The sequence below is a fragment of the Pleurodeles waltl genome, chromosome 7, assembly GCF_031143425.1.
Source record: "Pleurodeles waltl isolate 20211129_DDA chromosome 7, aPleWal1.hap1.20221129, whole genome shotgun sequence".
In the NCBI taxonomy this organism is placed as follows: Eukaryota; Metazoa; Chordata; class Amphibia; order Caudata; family Salamandridae; genus Pleurodeles; species Pleurodeles waltl.
In genome coordinates this window covers 1,266,230,989-1,266,253,236 of record NC_090446.1, presented here as the reverse complement: position 1 = coordinate 1,266,253,236, position 22,248 = coordinate 1,266,230,989, and positions in this window count along the sequence as shown.

Below are 22,248 nucleotides of genomic sequence, written 5' to 3'. Positions count from 1 at the left end.
CACCCTCAGGGCTAGTAGCCATTGGCTACTAACCCCCCAGACCTAAACACGCCCTTAAATTTAGTATTTAAGGGCTACCCTGAACCCTAGAAAATTAGATTCCTGCAACTACAAGAAGAAGGACTGCCTAGCTGAAAACCCCTGCAGAGGAAGACCAGAAGACAACAACTGCCTTGGCTCCAGAAACTCACCGGCCTGTCTCCTGCCTTCCAAAGAACTCTGCTCCAGCGACGCCTTCCAAAGGGACCAGCGACCTCTGAATCCTCTGAGGACTGCCCTGCTTCGACGACGACAAGAAACTCCCGAGGACAGCGGACCTGCTCCAAAAAGACTGCAACTTTGTTTCAAGAAGCAGCTTTAAAGAACCCTGCAACTCCCCGCAAGAAGCGTGAGACTTGCAACACTGCACCAGGCGACCCCAACTCGGCTGGTGGAGAACCAACACCTCAGGGAGGACCCCCGGACTACTCTACGACTGTGAGTACCAAAACCTGTCCCCCCTGAGCTCCCACAGCACCGCCTGCAGAGGGAATCCCGAGGCTTCCCCTGACCGCGACTCTCTGAAACCTAAGTCCCGACGCCTGGAAAAGACCCTGCACCTGCAGCCCCCAGGACCGGAAGGACCGGACTTTCACTGCAGAAGTGACCCCCTCTCCCTTGCCCAAGTGGAGGTTTCCCCGAGGAAGCCCCCCCTTGCCTGCCTGCAGCGCTGAAGAGATCCCTTGATCTCTCATTGACTAACATTGCGAACCCGAAGCTTGTTCTAACACTGCACCCGGCCGCCCCCGCGCCGCTGAGGGTGAAATTTCTGTGTGGGCTTGTGTCCCCCCCGGTGCCCTACAAAACCCCCCTGGTCTGCCCTCCGAAGACGCGGGTACTTACCTGCTGGCAGACTGGAACCGGGGCACCCCCTTCTCTCCATTGAAGCCTATGCGTTTTGGGCACCACTTTGAACTCTGCACCTGACCGGCCCTGAGCTGCTGGTGTGGTAACTTTGGGGTTGCTCTGAACCCCCAACGGTGGGCTACCTTGGACCAAGAACTGAACCCTGTAAGTGTCGTACTTACCTGGTAAAACTAACAAAAACTTACCTCCCCCAGGAACTGTGAAAATTGCACTGTGTCCACTTTTTAAATAGCTATTTGTGAATAACTTGAAAAGTATACATGCAATTGAAATGATTCAAAGTTCCTAATGTACTTACCTGCAATACCTTTCAAACAAGATATTACATGTTAAATTTGAACCTGTGGTTCTTAAAATAAACTAAGAAAAGATATTTTTCTATACAAAACCTATTGGCTGGATTTGTCTCTGAGTGTGTGTACCTCATTTATTGTCTATGTGTATGTACAACAAATGCTTAACACTACTCCTTGGATAAGCCTACTGCTCGACCACACTACCACAAAATAGAGCATTAGTATTATCTCTTTTTACCACTATTTTACCTCTAAGGGGAACCCTTGGACTCTGTGCATGCTATTCCTTACTTTGAAATAGCACATACAGAGCCAACGTCCTACAGTAGAGAAACTATCTTCCATAGTAAAAAGAATGGGTGTTTTTCAAGGTTAGATTATTTTTTTGTGGATAGAAAGGAAATGGAGAAAGTTATGGGAATAGAACATCTCCCAATTCATTTATCCGATCATGCAGCTTTGAATGCATTGTAGAATGCAATACAATAGAGGAAAGGAGGTAGATGTTTGATAGGAGGACTTTGTTGTAGGCAGTTAGTTGCTAAGAAAGTACAACAGCCAGAGGAGTTTTTTTAATGGAATTTGATATCTGCTCCAAAGTATGTGGCTTGGGATTTGTATAAGGCTTGGTTAAGGCAGGGCTCTAAGAAATATAGCAGTATATTGGGTAAAGCAGGAGAGATTACAATTCTCTCAAATGGAGGGAGAGATAGCAAGAATGGAAGATGTGTTAAAACTAATTTATTAAAAGAGGTAGGAAGGGTGAAGATGTTGGAAGATCTGGAGGACTTTCAACTAAAGTTTAGGGTTAGGATGGAGGAAAAAGTGTTACAGCAATGGGAAGTTAGCAGAGCTCAGGATATTATACATGGGATGTTGTGGGAAGCTGCTTGACTGGAAACCAAGGCTCGAAATGGGCCAGAATATTATTAGGAAGATTATGGTTGGAGATTCGGGATGGTTACGGAAGATAGTAGTGAGATAAAAACAGCTTTTAATACTTTTTTTCAGGACTTATATAGAGAAAATCAGGAGGTAGACATGGAGGCCGGGGAAATTTGACTTCAGAAGAAATGTCTTCCGAAACTGCCTAGTGAACAGGAACAATTTTTGTGCCAGGAAATTACTGGCAGTGAGATTTTGGCAGTAATAAGGAAGTCAAAAAAGGAAAAGCTGCTGGACCTGATGGGATCCCTAGTGAACTCTACTCCACAATTGCAGAGGCAATTGTCCAGTTTGGGGGGAGTTGTTCAACTCAATCCTGTAACAGGGTGATCCCACTCCGGGGTCCTGGAATGAAGCTGTAATTTCAATAATATTGAAGCCAGGTAAGAATCCCCTACTGTGTTGATCTTATTGCGATCCCAATAGGTCACCCTACAACGACTTGAACCGGTGGATTTATTGACCCGGCCAGATCATCAGGGACTGACGTCTCTCTCCAATGCCACATCTTACCGGTCAATCTCGCTACTTAACTGTGATTATAAAGTTTTTACCAGCATTTTTAGCAGCACGTTTAAATAAAGAGGTAGGGTACTTGGTACACCAGGGTCAAAGGGGATTCTTGCCAGGAGGGAAAATGAGAGAACTTAATCATACCCTGATTGGTTTAAATGATTTAGCCACAAACCTTGTGATGGTCGATGCCTCTAAGGCGTTCAACCACGTGAATTGGTGATATCTTATGGTGATTTTAGCCCATTTTGGAGTGGGAAAAATCCTGATAAACGTGCTGTCGAGGATCTATAGCGCACCAACTGCACGGATTCTGGTGAATGGTAGTTTATCCTTTTTTCTAGTGAAAATAGAAAGAGGGGCTAGGAAAGGTTACCCCCTCTCTCCTGTTCTTTTTTATCTTTATTTTGAAACTTTTGTGGTGAGTCTTAGATTAAACTAACAGCTAAAACCTTTTGTGGCAGGCAAATTCTCCCGGAAAATTGCTCTAAATGCTGATGATTCAATGGTGTACACCTCGGATGTTAACTCAGCTCTTTCACATCTTATGAGAGAAGCTAGAGTTTTTGGTAAGCATGCCGGGTATGGGAAAAATTGATATAATGGTGTTGAATCATAACTGTGGGGAAGCTAGAAGTGTTGCTGAGATGAAATATTTGGGCATAAAAATAAGCCACGACATAGGGAAAATGGCAACTATAAATTTTGAAAAGGTGGACTCTGAGGGTGGAGCCTTGTTAAAAAAATTGGTCAATCTACCACTAACTATATAAAGGCGGATTAATTTAGTGAAGATGTCTATTCGATCTAAAATTACATTTTTGTTCAACAATATCCCATTAACTTTTGATAAAAAAGCAATTTCAAAACTCCAAAGGAAGATAACCTCATTCATTTGGGCCAGCAATGGTATACATTTGCCCTGGAAACAATTAAGGAGGCGGGTTGGCTTGGGGGGGTTGGGCCTCCTAGATCTTCAGCTCTATTGTTTGGCTTTCCAGTTTGAGAATAATAGGATGCTGTTACTACACTCAGATGAGACCCTCTCAGGGCTCATGTTTGGAGCAATGCTTTCAGGTCTGCCTGAGAAAGGTTTCTCTTTAAAAATTGGGGCACCAGAATTCTTTAAGAAGGTCAGGTTGAAATGTTTGCGGGCAGCAGCCACCACCTGGTACGAGATTAGATTCCTTCTGGGCATTATGTATTATAGCAGGTTATCTCCCATTTGGGATTCACCTGGAACCCGGAGTGTTTATTGGATAGCCTTGCTATGCCTCTAAAATAAAGTGGTGTCACTAGATGGGGGCAGATGGTAAAAGGCGGGCAGAGGTTAACCTGGGAGCATTGGAGTAATAAGGTAGAGGGGGCTGTTTCCAGATTTAAGATTTATCATGTGAATGCGTGGCTCATGAACCAGGCGGGTATTGGTCCTGAACCAGAACAAATGGAATTGGATCTTCAGGTTTGTGGGGCCTCGATGGAGGTGGCATGGTGGTACCAGAATCTTCTGATGGCAGTGGAGGATATATGCTTTGTGGAGTAGATACTTGCCAGATGAGGAGCTGGAGGAGCTATGGTAATTAACTTTTTCTACTTTATATTCAGTGGTTAAGCCTGTTGCTGGCATGTCTTAAACCTTCACAGAGTGTACAGGATGTCGAAGAAGTTGGTAAAGATAAGAGGGAGTGCATCTTCTAAATGTAAGTGGTGTGGTAGCAACGAGGCAAACAATGCACATATGTTTGCCTCTTGCCCAGAATTGAAGGAATTTTGGATAGTGGTGGGTAAGACCATCTCTCGCTCTTTGGCTGTCGCTATGGAGGTAAGCTCCTCTTTGATTTTATTTGGGATAGAGCATCAGGATGCGGATTGCCTCTCTTCTAACCCACATTATCGAGGCCTGGTTTTTTATTTGGTTCTGCTCTCAAGAAGGGACATTTGTAATTATGCACCTATGTGGCACACATGAAAAAGATCAGTTCTCCTCTTTAAGGAAATAGAAAGGAGAGGAGTAAATGAGAGACGGGAAGGATTGTGGGAATTGCTGAAGATTTGATATGTTTTACTGTCTGATGATTATCTGACTTTTGACTCAGTAAGGCTGGGAAGCTTATCCCATTGAGCTGATAATGGGTTCGACCATGAGTACACAAGGTGGTGGAAACATAGTTGGTGCTCAACGGTGGCATTAGGAGGACTGAAAAAAAAAAAGAAAAAGATTACTTGCATTGCATTCCACGGTTGCTGCATGCAGCAATGTCCACTGAGCGGGAGTAGGCTGCGGGGTCAGTGCTGGCGCCACTGAAGTCATTCCAGACATCACTGAACTTGGAAAACTAAAAGTCAGTAGATGAAGCCTTTGTTGCCCCTTATACTTCAGAACAGAGGACAAGCTCAATCCATGCCCTTGGAGAGCACTTTGGGGAAGGCAGGGACCTTCCAGTACTGTCAGAGGCCAGCAGGCAGCAGGGCAACAGAAGGGTCACAGTTCTTCTCAGCAAAGCAGTCTAGATGAACCCTTTGGGCAGCCAGGCAGGTCTTCTGACAGAGTTCAGGTGTTGATCCAGATGTGTCTGATTTGGTGGGGTCAGAGATCGAGTTTGTACGCCCAAGGATGCCTTTAAAAGTGGGAAAGACTTCAAAGAGTGGTTTTGAAGTGCACAAGTTCCCCTTTCAGCCCAGTCCTATCTGCCTGGATGCCTGTGGGGGGTTATCAGTCCTTTGTGTGAGGGCAGGCCACTGGCCCTTGAAATGTAACGGAGAGCCTATCCACCCTTCCTGCCCAGGGGGACCCATTTAGTTTGCAGATGAATGCAGATGTGACTGAGTGTCCTGTGTTTGTGGTTGACTGGGTGAAATGCACAATAGGAGCTGTTAACCAGCAAAGATCAGACATAGATTGGAGACAGGTTGTAAGTCACAGAAGGCAGTAAGTGCAGAGGAATGCCCACTTTCTAAAAGTACATTTCTAAAATAATAAAATTAAATCCAACTTCACCAATAGGCAGGATTTTCTATTACCAGTTTGGCCATACTAAACTTAACATGGCTACTCCTTTCAGATCAGAATCTACCATGTAAGAGTATATGAGGGAAGTTCTAATGCTAGTCTATGAGTCTATGAAAGAAGCAGGCCTCACAGTAGTGGAAAACACATTTGTGGGTTTTTCACTACTAGGACATGAAAAACACATATGTACAGGTCCTCCCTTTTACTTATAAAGCACCGTGCCCTATGGGTTACCTAGGACCGACCTACCTTAGGGACGACCTATATGATGAAAAATGGGGGTTGAGGCTTGGCAAGTAGTTTTAAATGCCAAGTCAAAATGGCACTGAGGGGGTGATTCCCACCCTGGCGGGCAGCGGAGGCCGCCCGCCAGAGTTCCCCCCTCCAAAATACCGCTCCGCGGTCGAAAGACCGCTGAGGGTATTTTGGGTTTTGCACTTGGCTGGCGGGCGACCGCCAAAAGGCCGCCCGCCAGCCCAGTGCAAAACACCCTCCCCACGAGGACGCCGGCTCAGAATTGAGCCGGCGGAGTGGGAAGGTGCGACGGGTGCAGTGGCACCCGTCGCGTATTTCAGTGTCTGCAAAGCAGACACTGAAATACAAAGTGGGGCCCTCTTACGGGGGCCCCTGCTGTGCCCATGCCATTGGCATGGGCACTGCAGGGGCCCCACGACACCCCATACCGCCATCCTGTTCCTGGCGGGTGAACCGCCAGGAACAGGATGGCGGTATGGGGTGTCAGAATCCTCCATGGCGGCGCAGCGAGCTGCGCCGCCATGGAGGATTAATTTGGGCAGCGGAAAACCGGCGGGAGACTGCCGGTTTTCCGCATCTGACCGTGGCCAAACCGCCGCGGTCAGAATGCCCTGCGGGGCACCGCCAGCCTGTTGGCGGTGCTCCCGCCGAGCCTGGCCCCGGCGGTCCATGACCGCCGGGGTCAGAATGACCCCCTGAGAGTGCACACAAATGTCTTGCAATGGCAGGCCTGGGACATGGGTGAGGGGCCACTTATGTGGGTGCTGTAGGTCCACTAGTAGCATTTAATTTAAAGGCCATGGGCACATGTAGTGCACTTTACTAGGGACTTACAAGTAAATTCCATATGCCAATTGGGTATAGGCCAATGTTATAATTTTTTTAGGGAGAGAGCACTGGTTAGCAGAGGTGAAGTGTCCAGAGTCCTAAAGCCAGGACAAATGAGGTCAGAAAAAGAGAAGGAAGGCAAAACGTTTTGGGTGACCCTTGGCCTTTGGGTGACCCTTCAGTGAGGGCCGTTTTCCAACAACTGCCCTTTGTAATAATTTCTAAATTTTACATAACCCTTCATTGTTTGTACTTGAACCTTGCCCTGTGTGGGTTTTCCAATGAGGATTTTACTAATGTGGGCCTTGGGTTTGCTAATGTATGTCAAGGGTTCTCCTCCTTATAGCCCAGATCCATCTCATCAGACCTTTTATTGGTAAGAGGCACAGACGCTACATCAACCCCTCTCATCACAGACACTGTTCATAACTGGCCCAGGCTGGCCATTACTTCAACTAGACTGCAGGCCAAGGATTCTTCATAGCTGGATGGGCTAGTTTCAGCCACCAGTCCTGCCCTGATTCTCAGTCCTTAGCTTTCATGTGACAATCTATTGTATTACATGTTAGGGGTTTGTTTGCTTCTATTAAGCTAATTAATTTAATAAACCTGACAGCAGAGATGTGCAGATAGGAATCCTATGACTGGAAACATGATAACATAGAGTGAGGTGGCTACCATATGTGGGTAGGAAGAGCTGTGTTTTATTAAACTTCCTCAGAGAGTAATAATTGAGGAATACCCAACATATGCCCAAGGGGCTTGATTGATGCCAATTTATTTTTTTTAAAAAAGTTACATTATAATTCACTTATGTAAATTTACCTTGTTAGAATATTCAGAAATCTGGCATAGATCGACCATTCTGGTACAACGTTGAGCACCCCTGCAATAACAATCATACTTGTTTTCCCTGCTACTGATGTGAATGGTATGCACTACGAAACTATTTTAATTTCATCCTGCCCCTTTCAAGGTCGTAGTGAAATAACATTAGCTAGAAATCTAGTCAGGGATTGTACTTGTCACATAACAGTGAATTTATTGGAGAGTAAACATTATTTCAGTTTCAGGAAAGCTGGCACTAGCTTAGTTTTTAACTAGAAACACCAGACACATCACCCAAGTAAAAAACTATGAATTGGAGATAAGTGGAAAAGGATTGCAGAGCACAACTCAGGCATGCTGAAAAACGAATTACAGCATAGCCAGAGGTCATTGTGCAATGCAATCCTTGTACCTAATACACCTTAAGTATTGTTAGAAATGGGGTCTCTAGAAGGCACTCTGTTTGCACCCTGTCCAACGAAGGACCCATACTCTTGTCAGGGTAAAGCAGATACACAGCTCAGATAACCCCTGCTTACCCCCTTGGTAGCTTGGCACAAACAGTCAGGCTTATCTCAGAGACAATGTGTAAAGTATTTGTACAAACTCACACAGTAACACAGTAAAAACACCACAAAAGGACTCCACACCATTTTAGAAAAATAGCCAATATTTATCTAAATCAAACAAGAACAAAATGACAAAAATCCAATATACACAATCAAAGAGAAGAATTTTGAATGGTTAAATCCCAGTAAAAACACTTAAAAACACAATAGCTCCAATTGGGTCTATCACAATGCGATTAAATTAGTCATTCCCAACAGTCCAACGCAACTTGCGGTTAGGGTGGCACCGGTAACAGAGTTGCATGGACCTCCAGATGCAGTACCTTTAATAACAAGGAAAACAAGCCGGTGCACAGAGTTGGGGATGGGAAGTGTCACTGGATTCTGTGTGACGTTGGCTCCTTACTACAGAACAGGGGAGGTGATGCGGTGTTGGAGCAAAACGTCAGTCCCTGATGATCCAGTGGTGTCAATGAATCGGGAAAGTCAAGAAGTGGTGGGGTGACCTCTTGGTATCACAATCATGCCACCGAGCTACAAGTGCCACGGCCGTCGGTGACATTGCTCTCGCGACTCAGGATGTCACAGTATTTCAGTGGGGCTATGGCAACGTCAGTCATGCAGCATCAGTTGGGGTTGTTGGACTCCAGCAGGGACCACGGCTTCAAGTTGCAGGCAGTGGTTCGGAGTTGTGCTGCGGTGCTAGTTCTGGAGTCATCTGGAGTCAGTGTTCCTGGTTTTTCTTGATTTTCAGGCCAGTTTTCGGTCCCAAGGGCCCAGGAACTGGATTGGCACCACTTGGCAAGTCAGAGTGCCCGGCAGGACTACCCAGGTTGCTGGTAGGTGAAGCCTTTGCTGTCCCTGAGATGTCTGAACAGGCCAGCTCAGCACAAGCCCTTGGAGAAACTTCACAAGTAGGATACATAGCAAAGTCCAGTCTTTGTCCTCTCTCAGGCAGAAGTAGCAACTGCAGGCCAACCTAGCAAAGTACCCATAGCAAAGAGGCAGTACTCCTCCTCACAGCTCTTCAGCTCTTCTCCTTGGCAGACGTTCCTCTTGATCCAGAGATGTTCTGAAAGTCTGGGGTTTAGGGTCCACTACTTATACTAATTTCTGCCTTTGTAGTAGGCAAGCTTCAAAGTATCTGTTGTTTACAAGATCCTGCCTTGCTCAGGTCTGGCTCCAGACAAACTCCAAGGTTTGGGGACCGTATTGTGTCAGGGTAGCACACGCCTTTCAGGTGTAGGTGTCAGCTCCTGCCTCCCACTCTAGCCCAGGAAGACCCATCAGGAGATGAAAGGCAGACCTCAGATCCCTTTGTGTCACTGACTAGAGGGAATTACCAAACATCCCAACTGTCAGTCTGATCCAGACGTGAATTCCACAGGCAGGCAGAGGCACAGAATGGTTACGCAAGAAAATGCCCACTTTCTAAAGATGGCATTTACAAACAGGCAATCTAAGAATCAACTTTACCAAAAGATGTATTTTCAAAATGTGAGTTCAGAGACCCCAAACTCCAGATCTCGATCTGCTACCAATAGGAAATTACACTTAAAAGATATTTAAAGGCAATCCCCATGTTAACCTAAGGGAAAGATAGGCCTTGAAATTGTGAAAACAAATTTAGCAGTATTTCACTATCAGGACATGTAAAACACATCAGTACATGTCCTACCTTTTAGATATATTGTACTCTGCCCAGGGGATAGCCTTGGGTCTACCATAGGTGTGACTTATGTGTAGTAAAAGGGAAAGCTTGGGCCTGACAAGTGGGTATACTTGCCAGGTCGAATTGGAATTTTAAAACTGCACATACAGATACTGCAGTGGCAGATCTGAGACATGTTTACAGGGCACCTCATGTAGATGGCACAATCAGTGCTTCAGATCCACTAATAGCATTATATTCACAGGCCCTGGGTACCTCTAAGCACTTTACTAGGGACTTAATAGTAAATCAGATATGCCAATCATGGAAAGGCCAATTACCAAATCAGTTTAGATAGAGAGCACTTGCACTTTAGCACTGGTCAGCAGTGATAAAGTGACCAGTGTACAAAAACCACTGCAGCCGTCATGCCTCTGTGGGGGAGCCAAGGATTACATGGCCACCCCGTTGCAGCTTCATAGGGAGGTAGTGCAGAACAAGCCAGATGACCTCCCCCCCGAGCTCATCGGCAGACATCCGCGGCATACTCTCTTTCCCAAACATACTGGAAATTAAATTCACCCAAAACTGAAATAAATTAAAAAGCCTAACACCTATCCCAACTACCCCAACAACTATATTACCCCACACAAACACCCCACAATACAGAGACAAATACAATATGATTACAATACAAAAGAAAAGTTTAAAGACAAATAAGGACAACACCTACAGGACACAGCACAATAAACACTACAAACACTCCAAAAACACCAATCCACCTACAACACCAGCCCCACACACCGTTACATAGTTATGACAATAAGACAGTGAAGTGAAAGTGAAACTGAACTCACTGTACAATGTTTGCAGGCAGTATGTCCTATTTCATCACTTCATGGGGGTGTGTGTCACGTTTCTAGTCATACATCACTTTTTTTCTTACGCATGACGGTCATGTGCTGTTTTTCTCATCATTAGCGTGAAAAGGCCTGTGGACGTGCGATAGTCGCTCAGGGGATAGGCGTCTTTTAGCTTAGGGGTTATTGTATGATATATATGCGTATGTATGAAAATGTTTGATGTGTGATGGTCAGGCATGGATTTTACACCCCATGGAGCGCTAAAAGGTGTGTGTACGTGTTATTGCTGCTCAGGGCCCAGGCATTATTTTACTAACATTGCTATGTGTACTTAATGCGTTTGCGTCATTTTTTTTAACTCATGCAAAATTGCGCTGATTTTTGTATTGTAGGCCTTGAGTGAACACTGATTAACTTAACATGTCACATGGGCTGTCCAACAATGTTGTATTTGTGGTATGGCAACAGGCGGGTGACTGTCCAGTAATGTCATTACAGTAACAATGGTATGTTGAACCTATAGGTTTATTAGTCTGCTGCATGCGATTACTCATACCTTGTACATTTGTACATGTGCAGCTACACTGTGTCCATATACATGTTGGCACATATGTGTATGTATATTAATTTGTGGGTGGACTAAATTGTTATGCTGAGAAACAAAATTACACATACCTACAACACAACATATATGGTGGCCTATGTCCAACACATGGTAAGGCATGTGACAATCATGACAATTTGTACTCACAGTATTCAGTGGACTTGGACTGCATTGACATCATGTAAACCCTGGCAATTTGCTTGTGCATGTGTGTCCACTCTGTGGTGTGTTGTTGGATTTTACTTCATGTTGCTCTGCTACACGTATGCCATTTGGTCCCCCACGCATCTTAGTTGCAGGAGATGTTATGTATACATGTTGGTGAAGGTTGGTATATGCTGTGTGTGGGTATAGACATGTGTTGTGTAATTTCTGTAACATATGACGACAGTGGTGTATTCATGGGATGTGAAATCTCAAATTGCTATCTTCCTGCATGGACGCATGTTGGCATTTGACAAATGCATGTGTTGCCACATTAGTACCACCTATGTCTCCGTATGTCGGAACACATGTGAAGGTAATTTCTTACAGTCACTGATCTTGTCATACCTATGCCCTTACTTGTGTACTAGGTTGCCGTTTGTTCATATACGTTACCATGCCTGAGCCATTACAGTGGTACATTTCTGCTCAGATATGTGACATATGTGTGCATGACACCAACTAGGCACTCAAATGTATCCACATCATGTTTGTTTTGACTATCACAAACAATGGCATACCACTGTGTAGTAGTGTTGCAGTCTGGCATAGATGGCAGCCTACTCATCATAACAACTGTGTGAATTTGTATGGCAACACAAACCCATGGTTGCATGTGAAGTGTCAGGTTAATGGAGCTCCAGTTTACTCAGCCCCCTGTGTACATGCATCAGGCCCCTGTCATATGTTAATGTAGCGAGAGCAGTGGTGTGTGGGTTTATTGATCAGGGACCTAGCCTCTTCATAATTACTACTCAGCAGAACTATGCACACTCCCCAGCAAACAGACAAATGCACAGTTGTGGTCATACAGACCAGGAGATCACATTTCCCTCTGCGGTACCTGATGTCAGCTTTCCCCTCTCATGTACAGAGCTTCATTGCTTGTACATGTGGGACATGTAACATTATTTGATGTCCTTAGTTGTTTCCATGGACAGCTTGTTGGGCTTGTATATCTGTTGTGACTTCAATATTGGAAACGTGCCAGGGCACAGATGGTGTTGTCTGTCACAGCTTCCTGTCATGGTGGCATGACCTGGACACTCTCTCTCTACATATGTTAAATGCTGACAAGTAGACGTCGATGTGTTGTACAGTCAGTGTTGGTCTGGCTGAATTTGCAATCCCTTAGGAATGGCCGGCACTAACACAACCTGGCCTTCAGGAGCCCAAAAGCCCACTCCACTGGCCTCCATGTTCTTTCATGGGCCTCATTGAAGCAGACTTCCCCTCCCTTTGTTGAATTCCTCAGCAGTGCTAAACTCCATGTATTCTTGCACTACTGATAATGCATGTTTTGTCACCTACATTGAACCCATTCTGTAGGCTGCTTGCACTTTGTACGCATCTACTACAGCAACATTGTCCGGTCATACATGGACATGATGAAAAATGTGTCTTCCATATTTGGAAGATGTACACATCTTCTTCTACTGGCTACTTGATGGTTACGGTTCCATTGATAGTATTTGTGAGATGTAATGAATTCCACACACACAACATTACTCCTGCCAAAGCACTTGTGTTGTCTCCATTTCACCTCTTGTGTTGTATTGGCAAGTATCTGTGGGTGTCTCGAAGCTGTCCATCCACAAACTCCATTGAACATGGGTATGCATTTCTTCTAGCAGGCCACAACGTAGGTAACTCTTACCATGACTGAATGATATTGAGGTGTGAAATCATCTCAGTGCTGTACTGTTCATTTGCTAATTGCAACATATATGGCTAGGTCTACTCCTACTCAGTTTGATGTAGTGTTTCAGACATTTTTGAACAATGCTGAACATAGTAGCACATCCCACACCTGATTGCGTTGTTGGAGGCCAAAACTGACAAAATTGTAATGGACAATTTGCAACTGTTGCTATCATGCACTTGTTCTGTCATGTGAGTGATAATAAGTGGTGTGTATTGCTTTGTGCTGTGTGATGTAGTTATACACAGCAGACTAAGTATAAATGCTGAAATGTCAAGAATTGTTGATACTAGCAAACCCGCTGCTACCTAGGACCTACACCCATACATCAGTCTTCACATGTTTGCCTGGATTTGCTCTAGGCATGTGTCAAGACAGCAGATTTGTGTGACAAGTGTGCACATCATGTACATAGTGAATATTAGACACTATGCCTACATTCAACCCAGACAAAATGTTGGTGGTGCATTGTCCCATTAAATCCATGGTTCCATGGACTATGGGTCATGTGTTTGGATTGTGATTCTGCACCCATAGCTGATTATTTAGTCTGGCAACCCATTGCACACTCCACTGCCAACATGTGTTTGTCATACTTGAGGAACAGTCCATCATGTGCCTGGGTTGTGCCCAACAGCAGTGCCAGGACACAATCCCATGGATACACTGTGCATGTTCAGCATCAGACATTGGTTGCAGTCCCTTGACATTTACTGAAGGTCCACAGTTACCAACAATGTTCCACCCTTGTCACACATGTACCATGCAGGCAAAGCTGCTGTCACAATGAGTTGTGACAGTGTTCTGTTTCTACATAACTTGATATCCATTTGTTAACAGCCCCAACCTTATTGGTTGCCCCATGCATGCATCCTGTTAGACATGGTGTTGTTGTGGTGAATGGGCTAGGTATTAGCACCTTACCCACTTGACAGAACAATATATGTAGTGGTAAATGGATTTGAGGGAATGAATCACATTCCCTCAAATTGCGTGTCACTGATATGTGAGATCGGGCCGTAGACCCTCTTACGTCACAAACGATGTTGCTACCATGCTTGTCACCTTTGTGTTACTTACCTACTCACTGAGGATTGAGCCACATTCCAATGGTGTATGTAGTGGATATTAAGTAGTTTAAGGAGAATCAGGTGCAAAGTAATTTATTTCTGCTATTTACAATGTGATGGATGTTTATTGTATAGTGACTTTGTGTAGAAGTTCTCAACAATGTGGAGTCTCCTACAAACTCCTTCAGCAGTGTTCAGTTGTTCCCCCTCAACATTATCTGCTCCATAATCATCCCTATGGGGTATTTGTTCTGACACAGATGTTGTGCAGGATTGCACATGCCAGAGTTATCCTGCAAACAAGTGGTGAAGCATACAAGAGGCATGCCAATATGGGTTGGTAAGTGTTGATAGTGGTATGGAACATACCATGGCAGTTGTATTTTTTAGTTGGAGTGGTGACACAGACTTACTTGTGGTATGGTGTATGTTACTCTTCTTGTGAAATGGTTTCTTGGATTTTGTTAATGGACATGACAATCAAGGGTAGTGGCTCAAGGACCTAGGAATTTTTATGTTGATCCCAAAATGATAGTCATGATTGTCATGATTTAGGTAAATGTGTTGTGTAGTCCATATTTTAAGCAGTATTCTATTGTTAGATGGAACCTACCACCTCCTTGCACCACAATGGTGCCAGATGTTGAAAAACCATAGTTGTCCTACAAAGCCAGACTGTGCCGCCCGTGTTACCATGTGGCACTATGCATGCAGTGTTACACTTAGTGATCCTTTGTGGCAGTTGATGGTTGTGCCAGCCATGTGCATGTAAGGTCAGGTATGTTCTTTATACTCCTACCAAGTCCTACTTTAACATCCATGATTGTTAGAGTTTTTTCACAAACTCAGCACCATAGTGGACCGATTCTGGTATTCGCAACATACATGTGTTAGGGGACACTAGGTGCACATGTGAGGTGGCACTGGAGTAGGTGCTGCCCCATTTCTCATGATTCGGCCCATGGTCTTCAATGGCAGATATTTTTGTATATGTATGTGTGTGAAGCAATGCAGCAGGCAGGTATTTGTGCACACTACAGGTATGTCAGGTATGTGTAGATTATATGCATTTGGTTATGGCACCATTTGAGTGGCATTTGGTTTAGTTTCTGCCAGAGGCTTACACACCATGGTTTACATGAGACTGTGCCTATATGTGACTTCCACAAAATGACCATGGCCTATGCCATTGGCATGCTTGTGCGGTTCTTTGTTTGGTATAATGTTTGAGTGTGTGTGATCTGTATTTAGTTGTCAACCTGTGGACACAAGTAGTGGTTTGTGAGCAGATTCTGTATGCAAAGGGGACTTGGCTCCACCTGTCCACAGTGGTGAGCCAGTCAGGATGTGGCTCTGTTATGTACATTTGGGTGTATGTGCTTGTTACATGCAATATATGCAGTGTAGTGTTGCATGTTGCATATATGTTATTGCTTATACATCTCGGTGGCCCTGCCCATGTGTATTTAGTGTGGTGTTTGTTTTGTTTGTCCTAGATGGTTAGTGTGTTGTGTGTTATGATTGATATGGTGGCTTACCTATGAGTAGCCTATTGCCATATTGGCCATCCTGGAACCACTTGTTGATGGTTTTATGACAAAAGATGTATGGATCATGGAGGCTGCTGGGATATTTCACAAGGATGTTGGTGAAGAGCCCAGGGTAGTCCACGATGGCCTGCACATTGATAGAATGTGTGTGCTTGCCGTTCCTATATAGGTGTTCTGTTGCTGCAGGTAGCACCAGTTGCACATGGGTACAGTCCATTGCACCCAGCACATGCAGAAACCCAGCAATTTGATAGAAACCTTGCTCGGTCCCCTGCTGCAGATGCTGGGTGTTTGGGAAGCAGATGTGGTGGGGTGTGAGGCATATGATAATATCCAGGGCCTTTGGTAGAAAGATAAAGAAGGATGACTGGGAGATACCAGCCACTTGTGCACCCGTTATTTGAAATGATCCAGACGCCAGCATATGGAGGACAGCGGGGAGTTTTGTCATGAATAAAATGTTAGTGGGAGTTTTCCCCCATGTCATGATGTGTGGCGCAATATTGGGCAGCAAGTGTAGAATGGATTCCCGGTTTAGTCTGTACATCCAGACCACATCTTGTTCCCTCATTCCAAGGATGGTTGTGTGCTGTCTGAAGGTCCTCTCCCTCCTTCTGTGCTGCCTTTGTGGCTGCTGTGGTGGTGTTTGGGGTTGCTGTGGTGGTGGTGGAGGGATCGGCTCTCTTCTCAGATGTCTGTGGTGTGTACCAAGCTAGAGCAGTACCACTTCTATGTTGTCTTGGACGTTTTCAAAGCTCCTTCTGTGTGGTTTCCATAATTGGTAGTGTGTGAGCCTCTTTTTAACGCCTGGTCTGAACACAGGTTAAAATTTGACGCTAATCGGACTTAGCGGCATTTTTTGAGTCCGCCTCCTTGGTTAGGTTCGTTTTTGAGTCAGTAGGTATATATGGCGCTAGAGGGCTAGCGTCTATTTAGGTACGGACCTGCCTACCTTGTATCTTATTGTCGCAATGAGACGCAGTATGGTTTGATGCTCCCTTCAAATGGCCCTAACTCCTATATTTTGACACTAGACAGGTCTAGCGTCAAAATATAAATAAGGAGTTATTTTTGTGCCGCTTTAGCATAAAATAAAATGAAGCTAAGGCAACCCAAACATTTCATAAATATGGGCCCATGTTGAGAACTGTCCTATGTGTCAATCTGATAATGTTGACATACCATGATTTGTATAACAGTTCAGTGATTTTGTGACAGTGTACTTTAGCTATCACATAAGTTAAATGGTGAAAGGGTCTCAAAGGAAGTAAACATTTTATACTGGATTTACACTCTTTTTATTATCATAGTCTGACAGGTCTCCTCAGCCAGACTATGGCAAAGAGACATTTTGTGATTCATTGCTTACAACATAGAGATCCATTTTTTACATGTGGTATAAAGATGCAAAGGAATGGTTACTGGCTGAGGAGATATGTATGTGTGTTGTTCATACTGACACAAAACTTAAAAGTGATTTGGTTAGCTTGAGAGACATGTTTAGTAGATTAAGGAGGCACACATAGTCAGAAGATAATACCTTGTTACTCACCACATATGTTATTCTACTCTAATGGCTAGTGAAGTCACACACCATGAATTATGTTGCTGTATATGAAGATATTTTCCAAACTTATTGTCGTGTCTTGCGAGTATGTATGATGGAACCTTTTTGGATCCTGCAAGACTCTGTAGAGTGATGATGTAAGTTTCTGAATGTAGTGAAGTGAATGCAGGTTTAAAATGCTGAATTTGTGGTTACAGACTGAAATAAAGATTTGTAATACACAGCTCCATGTGTGGCACATTTGTTGGCAGGTACCCAGTCTGGGGAGGACGCTACAATTGGCGAAGGGATAGGGGATACCTAACCTGATGATCTTCAGTGCTCTCCCAGAGAATTTGCAGTGGTCCAACAAAATTGCTTGTGTGTGCCCAGTGCTTAATTTGTAAATAAAAACGTGCCGGTTCCCAAAGCCCTCCTTTTAAACACGCAGCTGCTGCAATTAAATGTGCGAACACGGAATACTGAGACAACGTAATCCTGAAGCCATCTCGGGCCTCTTCACTCCATTTACAGCCACTCCCTGCCCCTTCAGCTCACTCTTGCAACTTTCTACTTTCTCCCTTTGTGACGCTTTTTTGTTTTTCCCTTCCTCCGTCTTTTCTATATGTGTCTTTTGCTCGCAGCAAATGCTTGAGGCAGAAGAATAAGCCCTGGCCCTCAAAAATAAGTGCCAGCGCTGAGCACTGGAAACAACAAGCACAAATTAAGCACTGAGTGTGCCATGTGGACCTTCCTCAAAGTGACGAATCAAAGGTTGGCATATGTGGAGTCACAGTGCAATTCCAGGCAGTGTGAAGCATTCGAAGATAAAGAAAGCTTTACTGAAAAGTCCAAGCATCACTGGTCAAGAAACTATGTGCAATGACATACAAAAAGGCCCCGCACTACTAGACAGTATGAAGCTATGCAGTGCATGGAGTGGTAATGCTAAAGGAGACCAGGTACAGAAAAGAGTGCTAAATAACAGAACGATTGGTAATGGAGCACATAGTAGTCACACTCACCTGAGTCTTGAGAAGTAGAGTTTTACGATCTCAGCAGCAGGCGTGGAGACCCAAGAAAAACAGCAGGGGTTGTGCTTATGAAGCTGTCCAATACCTGAAGCAGCACAACACCGAAGCAGCTGGGTGGTGGCTCAACACAACTCCAAAGGTCTTCAAGAAGTGAAGGGCTCCAATGGAGACCAAGAAAGAGGCCTCCCTGACACAAAGAAAGGCAACGTAGTGACAAGGCTATATGAAGCCCCACAAAGTGGCATTGCATGGTCTTGTAGATATGGCTATGCAGCCTGCGCTGCTGAAGCATCACATAAGGTGACGCACCAGTGGTGAAGGTTGCTTGTAAATATGGACCTTAGTCTGGAGCAAGTTCCATGGCTGCCAGAGCTAATGAGTGTGCTGATCGAGAGGCTGGTGACATGGAGGCTGGAAGTGCCCAAATTGTGTCAGACATGAACATGAAAAGTAAACAGAAACACAGAGCTGGAGAACATAAAGTGATGTTGCCACAGAAAAAAGAAGAGTTTCAGATATGGATTGTCATTTCCAAATGAAAGTAAAGGTCCCAGCATCTGACAGATATGTAAAGGCTATGGCAAAGAGAACCATTTTGTGATGGTTAGCAAGGCAAATGCACCCTTGCACCATGGTGGCCATGAATACCGCTAAAGCCGCGGGAGCCAGGAGACCACCAGTGCTGGTGGTCTCCCGGCTGTCATATCACAGGTGCTGCTGGATTTCCCCCACACTTTGGGTGGAAATCTGGCAGTAGTCATGCTGGCAGGTGGAGGCGCTCTGGCGGTTCCACCACCAGTCCCGCTCTGCCAGTAGGATACCGCCTGCCATATTATAGGCCATAATACAGCCTGGCAGTGTCCTTCTTGTGGGGCGCTGCTGGTGGTGGAAGAGCCCCATCCCGTTCTCAGTCGGACGACCTTCTCCCCAGACCAGGTAAGGTGATTGTCCAACAGGGGAGGTGAGTGGGGGAGTTGTGTGTGGTGTCTGTGTCAAAGCTAAGTCAGAGTATTTCAGATCCAGACAATTCAGGAAACAAACCGAGACCAGCCGCTCTTCTTTAGATTACTTTTAATAAGAACTAATAAGACACAATAAGAAATACTCGTACACGGAGACTTGAGCGGGCAAAATCCAGCTCGAACAGTCTACGCAAAGAAGTAATGCATGATCTTTTATAGCATTAAACCGCAGACATATTAATACATTTTCCTTCTCCCCAGACCAGGTAAGGTGATTGTCCAACAGGGGAGGTGAGTGGGGGAGTTGTGTGTGGTGTCTGTGTCAAAGCTAAGTCAGAGTATTTCAGATCCAGACAATTCAGGAAACAAACCGAGACCAGCCGCTCTTCTTTAGATTACTTTTAATAAGAACTAATAAGACACAATAAGAAATACTTGTACACGGAGACTTGAGCGGGTAAAATCCAGCTCGAACAGTCTACCCAAAGAAGTAATGCATGATCTTTTATAGCATTAAACCGCAGACATATTAATACATTTTCATTGGTTCTTGATAATGTCGTATGATTAAATGTTTCTATATAGCACACGTGATGCTCCATATAAGGGTTAGAATCATGGACAGGAAGCTTGCACAATGTCCTCTGAATCAAATGACTTGTGATACATCTATATGTGGAGAAAAAGGAATCATAAGTGCATCCGTTAGTACTTTTAGCAGTGAGGATTTCGCAAGCTAGCATGCGGTGGTGTCTTGTGATGGCCGTCAGTTTAGCAAGCCTTGCAACATAATGCGTTTCAAGCACAATAGACATTTCTTCAAGGCCTAGTTAATTCAACATTGTAATGTGTTCAACAGAAACAGGCCTGTATTTTCATTGTGTATCACAGGGTCTACTAGGTCCAAATGGATCCAGGAGAACGTGATTCCACATCTGAGTGTGTGGTGTCTGCGTGTGTGCATGAATGTGCGTGTGCCTGATTGTATGCATGTCTAAATGTTAAAGTGAGTGTCTACATGTCAGTGTGTATGCGTTTGAGTATGCGTGTTTGGATGGTTGTGAGTATGCGTGCATGAATGTGTGTATGAATGTAGTTGTGAATGCGTGTATGAATGTAGTTGTAAATGCGTGTATGGATGTTTTGAGTGCCTGCATGGATCCGTTTGAGTGGATGCTTGTAAGTAAGTATAGGTGAATGGGTGTATGCATGGTGCGCAAGGGTATCTGTGTGCATGTACGTGAGGGAGTGGAAGGTGGGGGGTGATATGGATAAGGGGGAGGGGGTGCTGTGGCTAAAGGGGGGTAGGGGAGGGAGGCTAGTGCTTGTGGGGGGCATCTACCAGAGACAGGCAAGGAAATCCCTGTCACCAGTAGCCCTTCTGCCATAGGTTTTTGTGGTGGTGCTACCACCACTGAAACCATGTCAGAAGGCCGGCTCCTAATGCCGCTGGTGGTCTTCTGATGATAATCTCCAGCCCGGCATTTTAAACCGCCATGGCAGTATGAGTGGAGATGTTGCAGGTTGGCAGAGGCCAACCTGCCACACTCATAATATGACGGTCTTCACTGCCAGCCTGTTGGTGGTGCGACCGCCACATTTACCTAGGCGGTCAGAAGACCGCCAGGGTCAAAATGACCTCCTATGTCTGGTATTCTGTATTATATTTATAGTCTGTATTGTGTGCTGAACTGTTTTCTACACACTGTAGTATGCATTCTTCAGTGTGTATTTCACAAAATGTGTATGCGTTCCACTGTGCTTTGCATGTGCTATGTGCCTTATAGTGAGTTAAGCGCTGTGGGTTTGTGTGACAGGTACACTTTGTGCTGTATTTATATTAGCTACTCTGCTTTTCAACATGCTGGCGTATACAATAACGGTGTAGTACATACAAAATGTATATTCTGTGCTTACCGAATGATATAATTTTATCAACTGTTCACTTACAAACTTTCTTTATATCAATAAACAGAATTAGGATTTTTTAGCTTTAGAATGAGGGCCTCATTTACAAGCCCCTTGCGCTACTGGTGTGTATTTATTTTTTGGATGACACGGCGGCACTAGCAGTGCACTACACTGCTCCATAGTTACAAACTGATGGATTGGGCCCAATGCATCAGTTTGAAAAGTCCTGAGTCACATTATACTTGCGCCAGGTAAAATGTATGTAGGGTAGGCGTTCCCACCTAAGGAGCTGCATAGAACTAATGTATTGAAATTTACAATGTTTCCCTCTAAGACTTCACTGCCTGTTCAAATCAGGTGTAAATTTGACCCAGGGCTTTTTCTAATGGGACTCTCCTTGTATTGCTGGAGTTGTGTCAATTTAACAAAGCAACTCCAGCAATGCGTCACTTTAGCACCAACAGATGCATCAGAATTTCTGATACATCTTTGAAAAGGTGCGCCATGGAACTCTATATTGTAAATACTGCACATCCATGACGTACTTAGAGGATTTGCAACAGGCGCAAGAGGTCTGACACATCAATGACGATGCATCAGTTTCTCTGCAGTACATTTCTATTATTGTCTTTTGCTATACTAACCACACCCCTACAGTTTAGAGTCCCTTCCTATGATGTTTTTCATGGAGTTCTAAATGTAAAACTCATTACTATTGCATTTGTTAGATTCCTTCAACCAACCATCAGACAACTCCTCTCCAGAGGACTCCTAATAACCAACAGTGCACTCATACACTGAATCCAATCAGGAGGACTAACATTCTCTTACATGTTCCTAAAGTGACTCCACATCTCAGCCTCCTCTATGCTTGAATTCTACAAGAAGCTGAAGATTTGGCTTTTCAAATAACCAAACTACAGAGACAGGCCTAGGCACACACACCAGGGCCAAGATGCCCTCATAGGTGATAATTCACTTTCCAAATACATATAACATAA